This window comes from Nylanderia fulva, unplaced genomic scaffold (genome assembly GCF_048542155.1).
Source record: "Nylanderia fulva isolate GAGA-0341 unplaced genomic scaffold, ASM4854215v1 Scaffold4, whole genome shotgun sequence".
NCBI lineage: Eukaryota > Metazoa > Arthropoda > Insecta > Hymenoptera > Formicidae > Nylanderia > Nylanderia fulva.
Window position 1 is genome coordinate 229,766 of NW_028190476.1, and position 21,624 is coordinate 251,389.

A 21,624-nucleotide genomic window follows, 5' to 3' on the forward strand; every position below is an offset into this window, starting at 1 on the left:
GGGTGTAAAATTTTTATTCGTCCGCGCCGCGTTCGCAATCAAATCGTTCATGCTATGAATATCGCATAAATTTAATTTCGCATTACGTTTATCTTGTTATGCTATTATGATTTGACCGCGATACGACGCGACGCGCCACTTTATTTCAATATTAAATGTGTTTCCGATGTTCCTGCGCTTTTAATTATTAAATTTATGTGAGAAATTGCAATAGCGCGTCGGGGAGAGACAAAAGGAAGATGCGAGAGCGGAGAGTGGAGGCGCCATTAAAAATGCTGAATAAACATGAAGGTTTGCGGAGAAATTCTTTGCCCCGGATGCTTGTGTATAACTGTCGCATGCACGCATTAGTGCAAATGACGCGAAATTTGTGAATAATGTCATATCCTCTCGAGATTATTGCAATTTTTCAAATGAATTGCGTCATCGATTCACCCATTAAAAAGTTGCACGTAATTGTATCACAATTAATAAATTATTTCTCAATTTAATGCTAAAATTATAATGAATTTTTCATAATCATATTATGAAAAAGTACAATTTCACAAGGTATGTTTTATCGAATCATCACGGTTTGTTGGACAAGTCTAACTTTCTCCGTATTTTTTTTTTTTTTTTTTTTTTTTTACTTCTATTTCTAGAATATGCCCTACAGAGAATAATCGATTGAGAAGTTCAATCACTTTTATTATTAATTAACGTTCATGGAAATAATGGTTTTTAAGCAAAATTAAGGAAGGAAAAATCTTAGAACGCATAATAAGATAACGTAACCCTTATCGATGACACTTTTTCATGGAAAACAAAGATTCAGAAGAGATCATCCGAGTGTACGAAGGCGAAATTAGCGATACTTGTACAAAATATCATTAGCACCCCCCGACTTGGTCGCCGGCTCGCCCGACGACGAGTCTCTCTCCTTGGCGTCGCGGTCGACTTAAGACGACGCCGTCGAGGTCCATCGGGGATCAAGCCCCTGGTACCTTCACTAGGTGGGGATTCGGTGTTCCACGTGGAGGCGGAGCGACGTCGCGCGTCGGGATGCCGAACCGACAAGGGGGTGTCCAACCCCCGAGATGCCTGGTGGGGAGCAGTGGCGAACGCAGTCCCCGACGGATCACCGAGACGGTGTAACGCGTTCCGCCGTCTCCGCTCGATACCCAAACGAGTCCCTCGCCACGTGACCGCGCCAGCGAAACCGCGCGTCGCGTCGAGTCGAAAACACTTGGAGTCTTCTCGACGATCGGAGAGAGACTCGCGGCGAAGGTCTTCCGCTCTTGAGATTTTTTGATTAAAAACAAAAAAATTTCTCCCTTCGCGGTTCCCATATTTGGAATCTTACGAAGAGACGTAGAGCGATAGACTATGACGAGACAGGGCGAAAGGACTATCAAATGAAGTCAGAATTGATCACGATATGCTCGAGTGTACACCGAAGAGTATTTCATAATTAGCGTTTGCGCGGTCGTTTCGCGGTGAGACACGTGATTCCCGCGGGGTCATATACCCCGAGACTGTCGCGAATGGTGCTGAAAGGTGGTGAACGTGTTTCCTAAAGCCATTAAGGGCGGTTCATGATGTTTAGCTGCTACGGGAGATTTTAGGTGTACGGATTATCGAGGATAGTCTACATCCTGATAAAGGTAAGCTCTTTGTCGATCTCTTACGATCATTGAATTTCATTCATACTTATGCTGAAATTTCTTTAATTCGTTGTTATTCGTATATGAAAAATTATTGCCAAATCAATTACGAATTGTTGAGAATTGTGCGATTCTTTTTTTTTTTTTTTTTTTTTTTTTTTTATTAACGAGAAGACAATGTTATAATTCTTTTAATATATTGCTCAATTTCTTACAAAATATTTTTAGGTACTACTTATTTTTATTGGTTACTTGCTACGTATGTACATCGATAGAAACTTTGGAACAAAAGTAAAATAGTTTTTAATCTCTCGCTTTCTCTTATTATTAAACTAGGTATTTCTAGTTCCAACCTTAAAAATATTGGATAAAGTTTACATCAAGATTCTGAGTTAAGAAGATAAATTTTAAAATAAATCAAAAATACATTCTTACCTTCTTACATGCAGCTTAAGTAATAAAAATTTATTATTTAAGACTCACGTGTCAGTTCCAATCTGTTTGTTTAAAATATTACTGAATTTAGGTTGATTGTTTAAACTTGTCTTTATTCAGCTATAAAATAAAATCCAATTATTCTGTAAAAATCCGAAAAAATCTGCAAAGAGATCCATTTCTGGAGCATCCTATACAAAGAGATATTAGAGTGTTCTTTTTATTATCAATTCGCGTACTTAACTCTGTTTTCATATCGTTAATATTACGCGTGCGTAAATTTCTATGGTAAACATGCAGTAAAAAAATTAATAGATTTTTCCTCTATCTTGCATTTTTATATAAATAAGCTTCCGTAAATGCGTAGGATGCATATCCGATCCAGAATAACGGCATTCAACTGTGGAATTAATTCTTCATAAAGTTTATGACAACGCGACGAGGCAGATTGACGCGGCGCCATCTCAAAGCGATCCGAGAACAATTATCCGCTGCGTTTTTTAAAACAAAAGCTGCCGCACGAGAGCTTTCCTTCTTTTTCTTCTCGCAGCGCTTTTATGTCCGCGATATTCGTGGCCCGCGGCGAGAGATCGTAAAATGTGACTGTTTCCCAGATGTACCTGTCTCTCCGTCTCGCCAAGCTTCGTTCTTTTCCCTGAAAGCGACGGAAATAACAACGGTTTGCGCAATATCGTTTACTCCCATTTTCCGCTTTTCTGTGCCTCATCCTCATAGAAATCGCAGTTAGATCCATCGAAAAATAGATTCACATTCTATGATAGAACTATCGAAAACTTGAATCGCGCTTCTTATTAATACCATTATTTCGCGTATCGACGATTTAATATCTGCTAAATATTATTCGCAAAATATCGCGAATCTTGTAAGAAAAAGAGAATTTAACATAATTTTATAAAAATAATAAAAGAGACTTAATATAATATATTTAAATTGTAATATATTATAATTTTTATATATTTAAATTAAATGAAAGTTGCAGTAGATTAGGAAAAAGTATAGTAATGAGGGAACACATGAATCTTTTAATTATCAGGGGTTAATGTATACTATTTTATTTATCAATATTATGTCAATTAATTAAACTTCAATTATCCTTCATAATAAATTTGCATAATCAACAAACAGATACATAAATTATTTATAATAAATCATTTTACACACATTTCATATATTTTGAAAGAAGGACCAAAAAGAGAGAGAAAAAAGAAAAAGAATTATATTTTTAAAACAATTTAGAATAAGATTGGAGATATAAAAAAACTTGACATAAGTTCGAATTACATGCAGCGACTTTAATATTACTTTTAATAAGTCTATTTTATAAATAAGTATCTTTGGGGATTATAATATAGTATTCGACGACACAACACGCGAAATAGGTAAAGGAAAATAATTGTTCAAGCCCTACCGCAGGATTCGCGTTTTCCAATAATTATAGGATGATCCGTCTGCCGAGCCATTTTTCATTTCAGATATTAATTCGTTGTTTCGGAAAGTACGTTTTCTTTTTGATTGATTTCATTGACCGACATTGATCGAACCAATGGACTCGCATTGAATTTTTAATAGTAAACAAGCCTGTTTTTCTCCCAAGCGAAATAACAATAACGAGCTAAATTCTCTTTGGTTGCGAATTTTTTTTTCCAAAAATCTAATTTGCATACGTCTATCAACGTTTTATGCAAAGAGCTTTATTTTTTTATGATTACACAAATTTTAGTTATTACGTCAGCTTTCTAACTGTACAAAAAGTATGCTTTAAAATAACATTATGAGTAACGTAAAATTTAGTTGCATATGGACACTTGGAATTATTTTGGAAAAAAAGAATCTTCATGTGTGTAATTTTGTTTATCACGCGTATTCCTAAAAGATGCATTCTTCAAATAAATATGGTACGCGTAATGCACATATCTAATTTAATAAATACGTATATTTGAATGAAAGTTATATACTGCGGAGCAAAAGTTATCTTTAGAACTTTCGCATTTCAACGGAGCTTATCATTATCCCGTTGTACTGTTGCGAAATTATCATCCGAGTTGAAACTTTATCCCGGGCGATGCGCGGAACAATAAGTCACGCGGTTTTCGCCATTTAATCCAGATTATGAAGAACACTAATCAGAGCTACGTCGCAAGTAGCCCAAGACAGAGAGCTTGCGCGAGCCACGACGAAGAAAGCGCGGTTCACAAAAGAGAAGAGTTACGCCCGATTGCGTAAATCTCTCGTCTCGCGGCCGCTCTCTAAAGCGGAACGAAATTAGCATTGATTAACTTAAACTACTTAAGAGAAAGAGCGGTCGCGCGCGCGCGCGCGCCCTTATATGGGAAACTTCATAGTTGGATTAACTCGTGCGGCAAAGTAAGTTACAGTACATGACGCATCCATTTTCCCTGCAAGCTTTTTTCCTCTTATCTCGCTCCTCTCATCTTCGCGGTTTAAGCGCGACTCGCCAGCCAGTCACGCCGCCGTCGCCTAGCGTCAGCCGCGCGCTTTATAAGATTTATGCGGAAATGATATTACACGAGAGAGTGTGTCTGTGTGTGTATGTATTTGTGAGCGTGCGTGCGTGTGTGTGTGTGCGTGTGTGTGTGTGTGTGTGTGTGTGTGTGCGCGCGCGTGTGTGCTACACAAGACTAAAGGGGAACTGCGCTTGTCGAGCGTTTAATAGCCGGGGCGATAGGCATTTACGCGCGTACATAATTTATAAGCGTATTAATTCATATACTCTCCTTCTCTTTCCTTCCGTCACTATTCCTGGACCACACTCTTAATTTTATATTTATACCTTATTATAATCGCTCTATTTGTGTATGATTTTGTATATATATGTATATAATAATGTCCGTTTATAGCGCGCTATTGCATCCTGGATTTCTCGTGACAACTTTGGAGCGCGAAATGTCGCATTGTAGGTATTCTTGATTGACGTCTATTCAATTTTGAGATCAATTTCACGACGGAAGACGAATCGACATAAATTTGTGTCATCTTTTGATCTAACTATTTCTATAAACTGAAACGAATTCTCGTTCTTAGCTTTCCAATATTTATGAAAACTGGTATATTGTAGAATCTATTTTATGAATCGTCCAACATTTTTATCGGTATAGGAGATTTTTCTTTTGATCAAAACATTGAGTATGCTATTTTTGGTTTAGGGTCGGGAAACGTATTCCGTTGGAATTGTATTGCCGGTTCGATCTTTGTACCGTAAATATAGATTAGCTTAACCGAGATGTGCATCGATCGTCCGTAGCTGAGTTAATAGGTTTTCAGTCGGAGGGAAGGTGCACTAGTCTCTGCTAGAGTCCGCTTAATTAACCGCGCCAGCTATTTTCTTCTCTATCTGTTCGTTTCTTCCGATGGCGATATAATCGAGGATATAGACGCGTCTCGTATCTGAAGATCAATAGAAATGAATCAATAGAAACGGTGATAGTTCGGATGTATCGATGTATTATAGAAATCTCTGAAATATATCTAGCATTTTTCTCACATACTATTTCATAAAGTGTTATGCATTCTTGGCGATATTCTATAATTTACGCATATGTAAAAAATATACAAATATTGAAAAGTTAGACTTATAATTTTTCATGAATAAAACGTACAGTAAAAATTAAACGTTTTACGATAAATCTAAAAATTATTTTGATGTACAAAGTCAATATCAAGAGATATCTTTTTTTAGAATATTTAAAATTTTTTGAAGTGTAAATACTTTTTCAAAATAAAGAGCTGCCGAGTTCTAGATTTTACGAATGCATTCGTTAATTAACCTGAAAGCTAATATAATTTTAATTAGTAAATCAGATTTTTCACAGAGTATGTATATTAGAATTTGTGAAACGTATTTAAATATAAAATATTCAATTTCCTTTCCAATCGTTTCATACATTTTACAGATTTAGTTCAATCAATTTTCACGTGGTTTTATATTTTTTAAAATTTATTAGCATTTATCGTAATATTTATTTTTACCAACGCACGTGATAACAATTTTAATTTGTGCTCTAACTTACAAGCTAGGATATCACCGTTTCATTAACGGAGTGCAATTGATTCATTCGCGTAAAATGTAAATTTAATCGTGTCATTTCTCTCTTGGCATTCCATTAAAACAAAAATATATAACGCATATGACGCGGAGAGCGTTAAAAATTCCAAACGCGTCACAGAAATGGAGCGACGTAGAGAATATATTTATATACATACATACATACATACATACATACATACATACATCCTTAGGAAGATTCGACGATTCCGCTATATTTATGAACACACGAGCCGCTGGCTCGTTCTTCCGAAATGACGGATTTGTGACTCTCGGCATTACTTGAATTCGCCTCGCATCGTTTAACTTTCTACTCATGTGGGTCATGTAAGAGTGCCGAATAGGAAGTACCGAGTATCGATACATGCATACGCGCACGTGTAGGTATAGGTATATGTGTATGTGTTTGCGAGTGAGTGATATATGTGCTCTTATATTTAAGAGCGCTGCTCTAACCGAGGGAGCGGAATGCGACTATCGGTCGGGAAAAAGAAGGGAGGGAGAGAGAAAGAGAAAGAGAGACAGGAAAAAGCAGCCGAGAGAGCGAATCGTTTTAAACTACCATCCACTTCACATTCCCGATTTCAGTTAGAGATTTGTTTATTTCCTTTTTGGGCTCCTCGTGGACTTCCGTGCATTATACTGGTGGCTCGTGCGCCGCACCAGAATGCAGCGCAACGAGAGAGGCGAGGGAAAAGAGAATTGCGGGGGTGGACTATCGGTGAACTATCGGCGAGTATCTTACTGCCTGCCTTCCTTTCTCTTATTTGCTTTTTTTCCCGCCCATTAAGAATCTTGACAATCGATTCGGCATTTTCTCCTTCATCGCGATTTATACGATTTTTCCGAAATGCCAATTGCTCTTTCGCCGGAAAGACGAATTATTTCGACCTCTTTTTTTACTCGTCTGTGCAAACAAAAAACCACCAATTCCAAGATATATATATATATATATATATAAATTGGTATTGTGCAAAATGGAGAGAAAAATTAGCTCGGTAAAAATAAAAAATTATATATTACGGTATATCAAGAAATAGATTTGAGAAATTCAATTGTTTAATTTTGTTGAAATTGAAGATTAATATTGTGTTATCGTGAATCGTTTTGCATTCAAGCGATAAGTATAAATAGACTCCTGGTACCATGTACTGAAACTTGAAGCAAAAATAAAGAATGATGAAGAATGCCTTTCGCGACTTTCACGTGCAATTAACGTTTTAACGTTCCCGTTGTCCCCGTTCCTATATACAATAGATACGGTGGTGTTTTATATCGCGAAAACGGTTTAATAAACGCGGCATTGTTTAGCCCACGGTTATAACGAGCTGCTGAAAAATTTCGATTATTTTCAACGCCGGGGCGTTGTCGAGGCATTGTGATAAAAACCGCAATTATCGATATATCGCGCGGCGCTCGCCGTGTCGTCGCGTCGTGTTGCATGTAAAAATTGGACGCATCCAGCCATTGAAGGCGAAGGGCGTTAAAATGATTTATGCTCTCTTCTTCGGTTCATATTGTTGCTTCTAGCACGTTCGCGCGCACATGTAGCCATGGATATCCGAAATTTATTAGCTTGACAACCGCAGCAGCTCACTCTTCAGCAACAAAGAGGATATCGTTTACCTGCTGTAAATTTGCGACGATTACGTTACAACGTGGTCCGCGTTCAGGTGGATCGTATCTCACTAGAGTATAATTTTTTACACGTCACGCTATAAATCTCGTAAACTCCAAGTTCAATCACACGCGGGAGAACGCAATGTCGTTTTCTTTCCGACGTTCTTTTTTAATACCTTTTAAACAATTTTGCATTTTTTAAATATTTTTTTACACTTTTTCTTCATTTATGTAGTATCTGAAAACGTCAAGTCTCTATAAATGTTATTTTTATACATAGATGAAATTTATACACGCCGTCATTCACGAGAAAATGTCTGTTACATGTTTAATTGTGTAATTTCGTATAGATTAAAAACGATGAGTCAATGAAATAATTTAGTTCGAGTTTTACTGAAAGCTTATTGCGTTAAAAATATAAATGCATCCCATCAAAAACGAATTCGAAATTTCACGCTCACTGATTTCGTAAATCATTAAATCGCATGCGAACAAGAAGCGCGTAAGACTTTTTCGGGGTTTATAGGCTAACTCCGAAAATACACGACCCAATCTCGCTGAAGATAGCAAGTCCGTGCATAATACAATACCTGCGATCTGTAATGTCCTACGCGACGCCCTACTGCCGCACCAGAAGAAGAACAAAGGGGTGAGAGCAAAGGGTGGAGGATGAAGAAGAACGGCGCGCAGAGGGCAAAGAGCAAAATCGTTTAGCACGCGATCTTCTCGTAATTCTGCACGCCAGCGATCCGAGCACGCTTCTTCTTCGTCCCTGTCCGACGTGTTACACGTGTTACACGCCGCTGCCACGCGAACCGAGGGTGGAGAGATGCACTTCTCTCCACGCGTCGCACGCGAAGCCTAATTGATCAGTGGATCGTTAACACGCGCTCTCTCTCTCTCTCTCTCTCTCTCTTTTGCACACAATACATACGTACAACGCGCACCATCTTTCTCTCTCGCCTCAAATGGATTGATTATAGCGAGAGCACGGTCGATGTAGAAGCGCATGCAGCTACGACTCGGGCGAGTGTCGCGAATTTCCAGTCCACAGTTTTCAGTACAGGTCGTTACGTTGCGTTCGCTGGAGGCTGCTGCATTTTACATAGGATGTAATCCAGGCTTTTTTCATCCATTTTTCAATGTGCAACATTTTTGACAAAGTCATAGTATTAATTTGTAAAGAGAATTTTTGCAACAATCTAATTTTTTTATCTCGTAATTTATTTTCGTATATTTTTAAGAGCACGCTGTTACAAATTATAGTATAGAAAAGCTTTAATCAAGTTTCGAATTGTAAAAATTCCGCACGATCGATCGAAAAAAGTATATATTATTTTGCTTATGAATACCAGATATTGTCTTATCATAACTCGAAACGTATTCTTGTTCGTCTTGCATAAGTCTTTTCGATCATCTCAATGTTTCGCCGTATATAAATAATTCATCGTGATTCGATATTGCACATGGCTATTAAATTATCTTGTAATAAAATAAAAATTCTAATAAAAATCCTCTAACGTGATAACATTTTTATGTTATTTTTTAATTCCGATTTTAACAATATTTTCATCCGCGAGAGTTGATTAAGAATGTCGATCGGCGGATAGCATCTGAGTCGAGAGAGAAATATACAAATTTTATCAAATTTAATCTAGTTCCAGTTTCGTTCTATATACATATATTATATATCTTATTTATATCGCGCAGTCAATCGGATAAATTTTCGCCCGTGTAAACACTTGCTTAGAATGACGACGCCTTTTTTTCAAGTTGGCACACCAATTTATTTACGCGACGAGCGATCCCGCGAAATTAAATCGCTCGCGCGTTCGCTGTACCGTGATACAATCGGATCCGAGCGACATCCTGCCGCACGATATCGGTGCGGCTACTGTTGTCATTCGGATGTAATTTACTCGTATGACCGAGCTCGAAAGTTACGGCGGTGCGTTGACGTTGTCGTCGTATATTGCGTTGGCATGCAACATTCAATCTTTGTTCTTTTCGGCGCCGCCGCGCCGATATGAAAAAATTGCGTTGATCACGATCGTTGTCTCGCATTTGGACAATAAACTTATTATATAGACGATTTGAAACCTGAATACCTGGCACGTGTGTAACGTGATAAATATCTTCTATTGAAATATTATAGAAAAAATTTGAAAAATAAAATGAAAAATATTTCGCGCTCTTTCGTATTGATTTTAATATCAGTATTGGTTTTGTTATATTGTGTTCTTGAATGGTCTCTTTATGATTAATAAAAAAAAAATCACAATAGAAATTCAATTGGAATCTCTGATATATTATTATTATGGGAAGCGCAGAAAGAAATTAAAAATATGGATTCTATTGACGTCAGAGATAATTGTTATTCTACCACCCTCGAAATAGAAATGAGACAGATAACGCGAATCTGACAACGAGAATCAGTCTAGATTTCTTTTTATCTCGGCCTCACATTTTCCCTTCCGATATCTAATTTTGCGGCAGCCGCCCTCGGCGATGAAGCCGAGGCACCCTCTCCCACGACGGCTTCACGAATTAACTCCGGACATTATAGCGAGAATTTCCCGGTTCGATCCAAGCAACTGGTTTCCAAGAAGGAAAATACGTTTATTGCCATATAACAGTGTTCCATCTTTATGAAGTGCGTTTTATAACGGATATTTACGAAGGAAATAATAACTTTACTTAGAAAATAAAATTATTTCTATATTTTAGATTCCCAATATTTTCTTACGTTTAATTACCATAGCTTTTAATGTCGATAATGCAATTATTTTCATTGCAAGATATGTGTTGGAAAAAAATTATAACTCGTAATAAAAAAATTTAATACAATTAGTAATATATTTATAACTATGTATGTATATTCATTTATATAAATGATGAAATATATCAAAAAGTATATCGCGCGACGCAGTGTCGAACTGTATGTTTAATATGTTAGATTTGCGTGTCGGCAACGACCGATAATAAATTCGAGGTACTGAATACAAGACACGCAAATCCGCGTGATAAATGATAAGGATCGTCCTCTTTTTGTAAAAGCTGAGTATATTAGGTGCCGACAAAAATTAATATAATTAAAATATATATTTGAGCGCAAAAGTGAATTAAGTGTAATTAATAATAATTAATAATAGCAAAATTAATTAGTAATAGCAAAATCGGCCAGATTCACCGAAAAGAATATTAAAAAGTATCTGTTCTTTAATATATCTCTTCTCTCTCTCTGTTTGTTTTAATTTCGGGACGTTTAGCTGCGATAAACGAATACATTTTGCGTTCCACGCAAAACATGTTAGACGGTCGTTGCTGGAAATTCATCTAAAATGCGACACGGTGAATCTTATAAAAACCTCATTACCATACCGTCGATAATACGCCGCATAATATTGTGTACACACACAGTCGCGGAGTCGTTCATCAGGCATCGCGCCTGATGATAAATGGACGCTTAATCCGTCGTGATAAATGGCAATAGAAAAAAAAATTGAAAACCCGTCCGATGATACGACCGGATTTAAATTCGCGATTCGACAGATTTAAATTTACTATGAGACAGTGCACTTCGCACGGCAGAAGAAAAAACGTCGCGTCGCGCATCGACTTGGCGCCGCAAAATTGCTTCGCGAATAAATATTGTATGAATTTGTGCGACGTAACGAAATTTCGAAAAATTTTGCACGCCCAGTTTTGCGGTCGATATTTCGCGCGAGCGAGAAAATAATCGTTTTTTATTCTGCAAAGTTTTGATTCGATTTACGCGGAAAATGTATCTCATCTCTCGATAATATGCATGACACTTCATGGCTTTGTATTGTTCTCATTTACATGAAAATTCATTGCGCACATAGGCTAGATTAAATGTTTTTGGGAAAAAAATTACGCGAGAAACATTAGATATATTGCGCTTCGAAAATACCGTGCTATAATTTTTCATTTATTATGGCATTAATTTAAAACTGTTATTTATTTAACACATCAAGTGGAGCGAAATTCTGTTAAAAAATTCTCCTGTTTCCGCAAGTAATGTATTGTTCTATTAACACAATGTATAATAGTTGTCCATTTGCACAATTTAATAAATTTTAATACAAAAGCAAAAAAATCGTTAAATATATTGACACATATTAATATTGTTGAAATTTCTATATTTTATTACCTACAGGTATATTTTATTCGTTATTCCATTAGTATCATAAATTAATCAAAAAATATATGTTTCTACGTCACAAAACATCGGGATTATTATATTTCAATAATAATCATTAATAACAGAATAATTAACATACACCGATGTATAACACAAAATGGGAAAAAAAATAAGGATACCCAGATTCTAATTTAAATAACAAAAATGTCAAAACAAGTATGCAAGAAAATGATAGGAAACGTCACAATAAGAAAGAATAAGTGCAGAATAATATTCGGAATGAAGAACGATGGCGATAGAAAAAAAAAATTGGAATAAAAGTATACCGTCTCGATCGAGAGATCAGTCGCCAGGAATTACCTTCGTTTGCCGCTGCAGCATGCGGCAAACCTCCTATCTCCGACATAGCGCGAGTTGCAGTGTTATCCCCCTTTCCCCTCCTCTCCTTCATCCTTTTCCACAACCCAGTCCCTGCTGCACCTCCCTCGCGTTAATGTATATTTATGTATTAAACAGGCATTATTTATACGGCCGATGAATATGCATTGTTTGGTGGCAGTAGCGAGGTGTCGAGTGCAGACCCGTCGCTATCACTGCCTCATCAATCACATACAGTCCCACCCTGTGCCATCTCCCTCTCTTCCCCTTCACGGTACTGTTCCTCGCTCTCATCATCCCTCTGGAGCTCTCTCTCTCTCTTGTTCCCTGCAGTTCCACTCTTTCGCGTTATTCCCCCGCCAACATTGCCGGCCGCAATTGACACTAATTTACGTAATTTTTTCGGGGCGTCCACATGTCACCGCGTTACGGCGCGCTCTCGACCAAGCGCGTGCTCGATGTGCATGTGTGCGCGGGATGCGAGGTCGAGCGAACGCTGGGAACGAGGGAGAAATATCGAGTCACCGAGCCTCGGTGAATGGTTATCCGCGGCCATCCCCGTGCGGCGATATTCGCAACGTTAATCGAACGAATCAATCGGGAACGAGTTCGCGGCCGAAACCGAGTTTCGAACACGTGCGATGTTTTTCGCGAATGCGAAAGTTTCTTCCTTCTCGGAAGATCCTTATTGGAAATTTCGCCGCACAATTGCGCTTCGAGAAATATTAATACTTTGGAAAGGTATAAGATTAGATAATAGATAATTTTATAGAAGAATTATGTCGCGATAAATCATTCTCGTTATTCCGGTTTTAATAATGTTATGTTACAAAACGGGACGAGAAATCAATGTTGCATCAATATTTATAACTGTATGGAATCGATACTTGCATTTTTTGGGAAAATATTTTGAGTAAAAATGATTTGAAGAAAAAACTCTTGTGTACAACGTCGTAAAAATATTTTACGATAATCTTATCTCATTTTCTTCGTTCTTTGCCGTCTTGAATAGAAAGTCTATGATCTAGGAACAGTCGCGTTGGCGATGCGCAACTCTTGCCGTCCTTACACGCATGGATCAAAGGGACTCGTGTAACCGTCTGTGCACTTTACGGTGGCACGTCGCGGTTGGCCCCAAGCGTTACCGCTAAATCATGCTAGATATTATTACAGCGGAGTCATATCTCCGACGTCGCTTCGCGTACACAGCAGAGATAATGGTAACACGAGCAGTGGATCTTGTGAGACTAATTTAAAGAAATTAAATCTTGCGGTGTACAGTGTGCAAATATTATTGCAAGAGTAATAGACAAATTGAGGACGATCATTTTTAAAATAATTTTTTTCGCGAAAAATATTTTGCACGAAATTATCACAAAATAGAATTTTCCTAACGTCTCACAATGATTAAATAAATAATGTACGAAAGAAAGTGCATCTTTAAATTTTATATATATATATATATATATACCTATTTGTAAATAATAAATTAATATGGAAAATCTTTATCTTCGAATGAAATAATAAATGATATAATTAAGGATTGATGAAAATTCAATATTGAAACAATCTAAAATTATTCCTTTTAGAGTTTATGTTAATATTTATTAGTGATAAGGATAATCGCGCATTAAAACGATTTAAAATCGAGCTACCATTCGATGAAACTCTCCGACGATTCACACAAGAGAATATCCGCTAAAATTCTTTTTATTTCTGGATATTCTCCTTCGCCGACTCGAATTAGGTTCCCTCGTACGACCTTTATTGCCCGTTCTTCTGGTAAGCATCACCTAATATCCTAGTCAGGACTCGCACTCGAGCAGCTCACTCGATCCTGTAACGATCTTGCGAATTCCTCTGATGTCGCTTTCCAAATTCTCGACATTTCCGCGATGAAAGTTTGATTTCCGTCGTGGGCTTCCATTTGTTCGCCATGGAATCCCCTTTATGTCTCGCCATATAATTTTACGAATTTGCACGGAACACGCGACTCGACATATAGACACGTAATGTGAACATATTTGAGGATGTTGACTCTCTCAACTGTTAAGTTTATATAGATATATAGCGTGACTACGATATAATCAGTAAAGTTAGATTATTTTGAGAAATAAATAAATAAATAATGTATATATATATATATATGTATATAATAACTCTGAGCAAACTCAAATCGAAAAGCAATGTATGTATAAGTATTATATTTTACAATTATTTTTCAATTATTTCGATTTTTCAATCAAATTTAAGTTTTTCATTAACATAATTTTGTTCCTTTGAGACTGTTGCAAGTTTTATGCAAAATTAAATGCGATAAAAAATAGAGCGATATATATTTTGATATAATTAATTATGCATATATATATATATATATATAAATCGCATATTACATTTTTTTGGCTCGTCCAGAGATATATAAAAGGTAAAAGAATCAGTCTATAAAAAAGATTGAACATATTTTGCATAAGTGTGAATTTGTAGTTTTAACAAAGGCTGAGTTTAGTGAGGCAACTAGCCTTTTCCATTGAAATAAAAAGTATTTGACATCGCGGCGTTTGCAGCAGCGGACATTTGCTTTGAAATACGCGGCCGCTTGCGGCGCATTCTTTTCTTTATACAACATCGTAGCCAGCCCCATTGCGGCCCCTTTCCGCGGTATAGTATTGTGCGTTTCACTCGGCAAAATAAAAAGAACGAAAATTACGATCAACTGTACGCAAACTCGGTTGAAAAGTGTGTCGGCCGCGTCCGATTAAATTACGAATCGTGTGGAATCATGAAGAATTAACTGTTCGCACTTCCTGCGCGAATAGATTATGCTTTACAAAATACCGAAAAATACTGGAAAAAGTTTCAACGGGTCGCAACTTTTTCGTTTGCAATTTTTGTGTATCACGTTGGTCGCTGTTTGTCGGTTGGGCAATTGCTTTTTTTCTTTTTGACGCGAAACTTTTGTAAAATAATTTATCGCGCGCACAGCTATAGTGTCATGTATCGCATAAATGTAGCATGCGCAAGTAGTAAAAATGTTTCATTGAGAAATTAAATAATACTTTTTTTTTTGATAGAGAGTTTTATAATATACATATACAGGGATACAATGAAAACATTTCTACATACCAATTAATTACTATATAATTAAGTGTTACAGTTACATTGATGTTATAGTTATATTACAATTTATCATTAGAGATAAGCGGAGAGAACTAGGATGAACACTTGAACTGAAAGTTGAGTCATGGTTGCACATTCTACTGATGAATTGTGCAGTGAAAGTGGTGAGTTGAAGGAACGAGGGAAATGTAGCACGGTAGTTTCGCGTATCTTCCGCGGCTACTTAAAAGTTCCGTGACGAGATGCACTTCCTCACGGGTCTAGCCACTGACTTAATCCCTTCTGCGTGGGCAAGGAAAAAGTCGTTTTACAACGGAAGTACGCGCTACTATACTACAGCAATAAAGCAGTCGTTATGTTTCTCTCTTTTTATTCGACTGTATGAATTTGTGCAAATGTATATAAACTTTAGCTCCAATAGCTTTTGCTATTAAAGAAGAAACCAGTGACTACACACGGTGGTAACTCTTATTATTTCACGTAAAACTAGATTATGCGAGAGCGATTTTTTATTTTCACAGTGGATATTTGAGTGTATGATTTATGTACGACTTGATTTGTAAATCTCTTTGCGCGTTTAAATGTAATATATTGATACGTTCTTGTGTAATTAAAGTTGTAGAATTTCGTCTAAAAAAATGTCTAGACTAAGTGTCATTGACTAAGATGTTGAATAAAACCATACATTATATAATGACACGTTGAACGTAATAATTTTGCCAATAAACTGAAATGAAAACTGAACTGATGTGCGTTTAACCCTCGTAAAATCCTTAGGCATGTACGATGAATGAGCAAGGGTGTTTCATTGGTTTCGCATATATAGCGTAAATAAAGGATGGTTCTCGCAAACCGAATCGTTAACAATCACTCACTGTCCGTTACGACTCAAGCAACTTGTCTGCCAATTTGTTGGCCCGTTTTGGAAAAGTGGAGTGATCGAACCGAAGGCATTATTTAAGTGCGTAAAATGTACATTGTACCCCAAAACAATTGTAATCCGATAATTTTATAATAAGCATCACTTATAGAGAGAAAATGAAGAAGTACTGAAATTTCTTTCTTTCTGCCGTTTATCGTTTTTGCAAATTATATACATGTTTGATCGCTCCAAAAATAAGATTTTTATTGTATTGTAACAAACAAGTTCTTTGAACCACTGATATGTTTCTAAATATAACCATGTTATTGTCGTATCAAAGCATAAATGCCATTTAACCCCAACGATGAAAAAAAAAGTCACGTGTCTGATAAAATCGTGAATATTTTTCACAAAATTGAATAAAATTCTCCATAAAAAACACACACTATTGTTTCTTCATACAAAATATACAAATAAAATTAAAAATGGAAAAATAGTAAAAAATGGTAGAAAAACATAAATTGGATATATATGTGCAAAGATTATTGAATTATGTCGTAATAAATTTCAATCTCCTCTTTCTCTCTCTCTTTCTCGCAAAAATAGACGACCGGCTTATTTTCATCAGTATTGCCTAATATTCATCGCCAGGATAAAACAATTCGCAAAATTCAATTCGCTTTATGAAACACACAGGGGTATCTCGTATAACCGCGCGCGAAATATGCCGCGGAGAAGAAAGCGGCTCCTTTCGGTATTTCTATCTTCCTATTACTTTCCCGGCCGCGTTGTTGTTTCTTTCGACGGTATTCCCTTATTGCCTTCCCTACCCCGCGCGCGTCTCCCCCTTTCCTCGTAACTTTCCTTAAACTCATCACGTCCGCGCCCTTCTAGCCAGCCACGCTCCCTTTGTTTCTTTTCCGATGCGGTCCATCCGTCCGTCTCGAGACGTCACCGTTTCACCTTTTCTCCCGGCTGTTGCGTTTCTTCCGCACGTCCCCCTTCACCTTCCTCTAATTCCTCAGGATCTCGCCTCGTCCTCGAGATGTTTTTCCTTCCGCCGTGGCCACAGCTCGCGCCTGCCTTCGGGGTCTCTACGTCTCTCCGCTGTAAACACCGACCACCGCTTCGCATTCGGTTGGATACAACGAACCCGCGGGACGAGCCCCGGCGAACGCTTTCGACCGCATTTCCCATTTTCCACGCGGCTGCCGGGAGATCGGAAAAGAGGATCGCTACCAATCACTCACTGTCCACTACAACTCAAGCTGCCAGATCGCGCGAGTGTCGGTTGCCCGCTGGATCGATTTAGCGTTTCTTCGGCGGTCGATGCTAATTTGTTCGTTGCTCCTGTGCTATTTGTTCCCGGCAATCGACATTTGTGGAAGAGATGTCGGTTACCAGTTCGTATCTCGCGGAACAACGAGATATTATTTCGCGATATGACCATTTGAACGACGTCAAGATATTACAAAGAGGCAAAATTCATTTTTATACGTATGTATATGGAAAAAGACATTTCTCAAATTTTCTTATATATTTATAGATTTGGAAATACGTAGCTTGCGGATGGATAGAAATTGTAAAGATAGAAAATTAATATACGATTAATATGATCGCGAGTTTATTTTTGTAAGAGGGATAGGATGAGGAAGAGAGAGGAAAAGCGTTTTATAGTGATATCGTCTTTTTTTGCGAGATGCATTTCATATAAATGTCTCATAACCGTTGCTTCATGATTTTTGAAAAATGCATGGAATTTGTTTTACCCTCGCTTAAAATATTTGGCGCGGCACGATCATAAAACCTTGCGATGTAGCAACGAATGAAGAAGGGTGTTTTATTCGACCACTTCAGCTTCCCTGCGTATATATAACAAACGCGAAGGGGATGGGATCGAAACCCTATCACTCACTGCCTACAATAATCCAAGCAGGACACGCACATCAGTTGTCATTAGCTGTTTCTTTGGCAGTGGACGTAAATTTGAACAATTCCGTAATAAATTTCTAAATTATCAGATAATACTTTAAGATGTCGAAATGTTACAATTATTATATTTTTTAAAGGTCAATTAATATTACTATACAAAAAATTCTCGAAGAGCGCTTTCTCTATTATAAAATGTTATATAAAATAATGGAAAAACACATTTGATATTTTGTAAAACGAAAAGAAGCTATAAACGATCACTTTTTGCCACACGTAACTTTATGGATCGCCGCATCATATTTCTATTCAAATAGCCCAAATAACCAAAGACGCGCGCAAATAAACGGAAAACTAGAAACTTGATCGAGTCAGTGAATCCTTGATATATCGAACGTTTCAACATTTGCTCGTGTCAACAGAAAGAGGATCGGCTTCAAACCAAAGTCTCTCGCTTCGAGTTCACTTTGCCGTTTCTCTATATTCCTCTAAAGGATATTAGTCCCGCACTATAGTATCCTTTCTCGGTCGGCACAACGATATCACACTATATTTCCTCTAATTCGACAGTTATCACGAAATTGTCTCTCTCCGAAACGAGAGACCGAGCCCTAAATGAGCGCGGTTACGCTCTGGAAATAGCATAAAGTCATCAAACGAAGGTACATTCAATTATCCCGCACTCTGCGATAGTAGCAATCTCGAAGCATGAAGATTAAACGCGCGCGCGCGCGCACGCGACAGCAGGAGCGGTAACAACAACAACAACAACAGGAACGGCGTTGCAACGTTTCTGCAACCGGGATTCGGCTTTTATTGTCAGAGATAACAATGGAGAAGCCATGCAGATGCCCGCCGCTCATAAAGCGCATCTCTCTCTCTCTCTCTCTTTTTCCCGTTTTCCCTCGTGCGTCGCTCCGCTTCCCGAGGTGTTCGAATTTTTCCTCTTTACGCCCGAGGCCGCGTCCGTCCTTCCATCCCTTCTCTCTCCACTACCCCTTTTCATCCCCCGTGCGTCGCCCTTTTCCACTGTTCTCCCTTTTATTGGCACGCCGGAATGTTTGCATTGCGAGACTGGCAGAGTGGCCGGCCGGTTCCGGCACGTATGTCGGTTTCATGAATTTCATTTGTAGCGACAAGACGATGCGTATATATTCGCGCCAGGCACGCCGGCAATTCGGCTGGATTTTTATAGATGAAAAGGGATATTTCTTTTTCGCTCTTTTTACTAGCGGAATCGAGCTTTGCGGTACGCCAACTGGAACACGGGCTTCGGGAACGAGAGATATAATTGGATGCGGCTTTTATATACGGCCTGTTCGATAATGGGCGAATGTTGTTCATATAGTTGAAGAAACCAGCGTGTGATTTTTGACATACCGTTACAATGAATATTATCTTTTCTTTTTGTATTTTTGGAAAATTTTGATTTAAAATTCTGCTAATTAAATCTTCAACATTTTTTTGCAGAAAAGTGTGTAACATATACTTTTTTATTAATTATTTTATTATTTAATGCTTGAGAAAAATGTGTATTTTAATCAAATTTATTTATATTATACAACTTTTATATATAATATAAAAAAATAATCTCGAAGAGAAATAACTTCTTACTAGCCGTTGTCAGACGTACGAGTACAAGTACGAGTGTTTACCGTGACTCCTGACTGTGCGAAGTAAATCTGGGCTCTAAAAGTATTATTGATAAGTGAAAATAATGGACAGTCTATATTATGTTTATGGTTGAGGTAAAAAACATCGAGGTAAAACATTCTAATAAGAAAAGTGTATATTTAAAATTAAATGAGAATATTAAGAGTTATTTGCATTTTAATTATAATTCGGCTTTTCCTTATTTAATCGTATGTTACAAATAATATCAAATATAACTGTAATACAGTTTTGTATTATACGGTAAAAATATTTGTTATATGTAAAATAACGTACGAAATCCATAAACTTAAACGTATTTTTTAATTATGCATTTATATATTCAAATTAGAGATAATTACACTGATCTTGAGATATTGAAGAAAAGAAAGAGAAAGAAAAAGAGAGACATGAATATTTGAATGCGTTTCTGATTTGATGGCGATTTACTTTTTTAAACTATTAATTTTTCATTTAAACGTAAATTGATTTTGACGGACATCCTTAAAAATTGAAAAATTTATCCAATTTACACTCCAAGAACTCCTGATTTTTGCAATATAAATATAACCTCTTGAATTTTTATACGCTATATATTTAAATTTTAGAGAAATGTAAAACGAGTGTAAAATCTTAAAATCTTAAAATTTGTGCTTAAAATTTATATCTGAACTTTATTGCAAATTGCTTGATTTTTAAAATCTTCGAGACTAGTAAGATGATTTTGCATCTACCGTTCCTCGAGGTCTTCTCGAATCTTTGATATTTTTAAATCACTCCGGATAAAGTTTCTTGCGGACGTACAGGTGCACCGATCAAAGAACAGACAGTGTTGATGCGTTAGGTGTTAAACGAGACAGCCGAGAAGAATAGTGCGCAAGAAGAACAGTATTGGCTGAGCAAAGGGATCAAAGTTTACTGAGCTCTGAAGAGATAGCATACAATTACATAGACATGTACCTCGGTTCAATATATTTTCACTTTTCTTCTTTTATCTTAACGCTTATTCATAATATTCATAATACGCGTAATACAAGATGTCCACTTTTTCACTTATCAATAATACGTTTAAGCAAGCCGAGATTTACTTCGCACAATCAGGAGTCGAAGTAAACGATATGTCTGACATCGGCTAGGTGACCGATTATTTTTTCTTGAGAATTGATATAATACATAAACTTATACAATGTAAATAAATTCTATTAAGTATTAAAATATACATATTCTATTAAAATTTACATAAATCTCTTAAGCAATAAATAATAAAATAATTTTGGTATTCTAAATTAATTCTCTTAATCTTTCAAAATCATACATTTATATCTTTCCAGATCTAGTCGTTATAATTTTTGATTGACTAAAAAAAAAAATATAAACAAATTATTTTTTTTATATATTTAGATTCAAGGTATAGACACGTAACAATTGGTAAAAATAACCGAATCCTGTTTTGTTTATACAATCATGTTTATGATTAATCCCGCCTCAGCTCTGCAGATGATTTTTCATGTAAATAAAATTCAGAAATAACGCTTTCGTATGGATTTCTGCAAATGTTTTGTTTCTTTTTACATTGTGTTGATTAATACACGTAGTAGGAGAAAATTGTGGGATATTTCAAAGAGTGATAGTGCAAACGACTTCAACAATATTCAATGTGTGACTTGTATAAACCAATATATATCTTAAAATAATAAACTTCGTAAACGGGCATGTGCAACCGATATTGATCGATAAATTC

General features: G+C 36.7%; 1 protein-coding gene across 2 annotated transcripts in view; it reads left to right on the forward strand.

The window, feature by feature from the left end:
* The first annotated feature begins 1,105 nt into the window (after positions 1-1,105).
* The window catches only part of LOC114944676 (lachesin), a 125,249-nt gene continuing 104,730 nt past the window's right edge, over positions 1,106-21,624 (forward strand). For both annotated transcript variants that reach the window (XM_029320691.2, XM_029320692.2), the window contains exon 1: positions 1,106-1,643. The gene's annotated coding sequence lies outside the window, so the exon portion shown is untranslated. The remainder of the gene's footprint in view (positions 1,644-21,624) is intronic.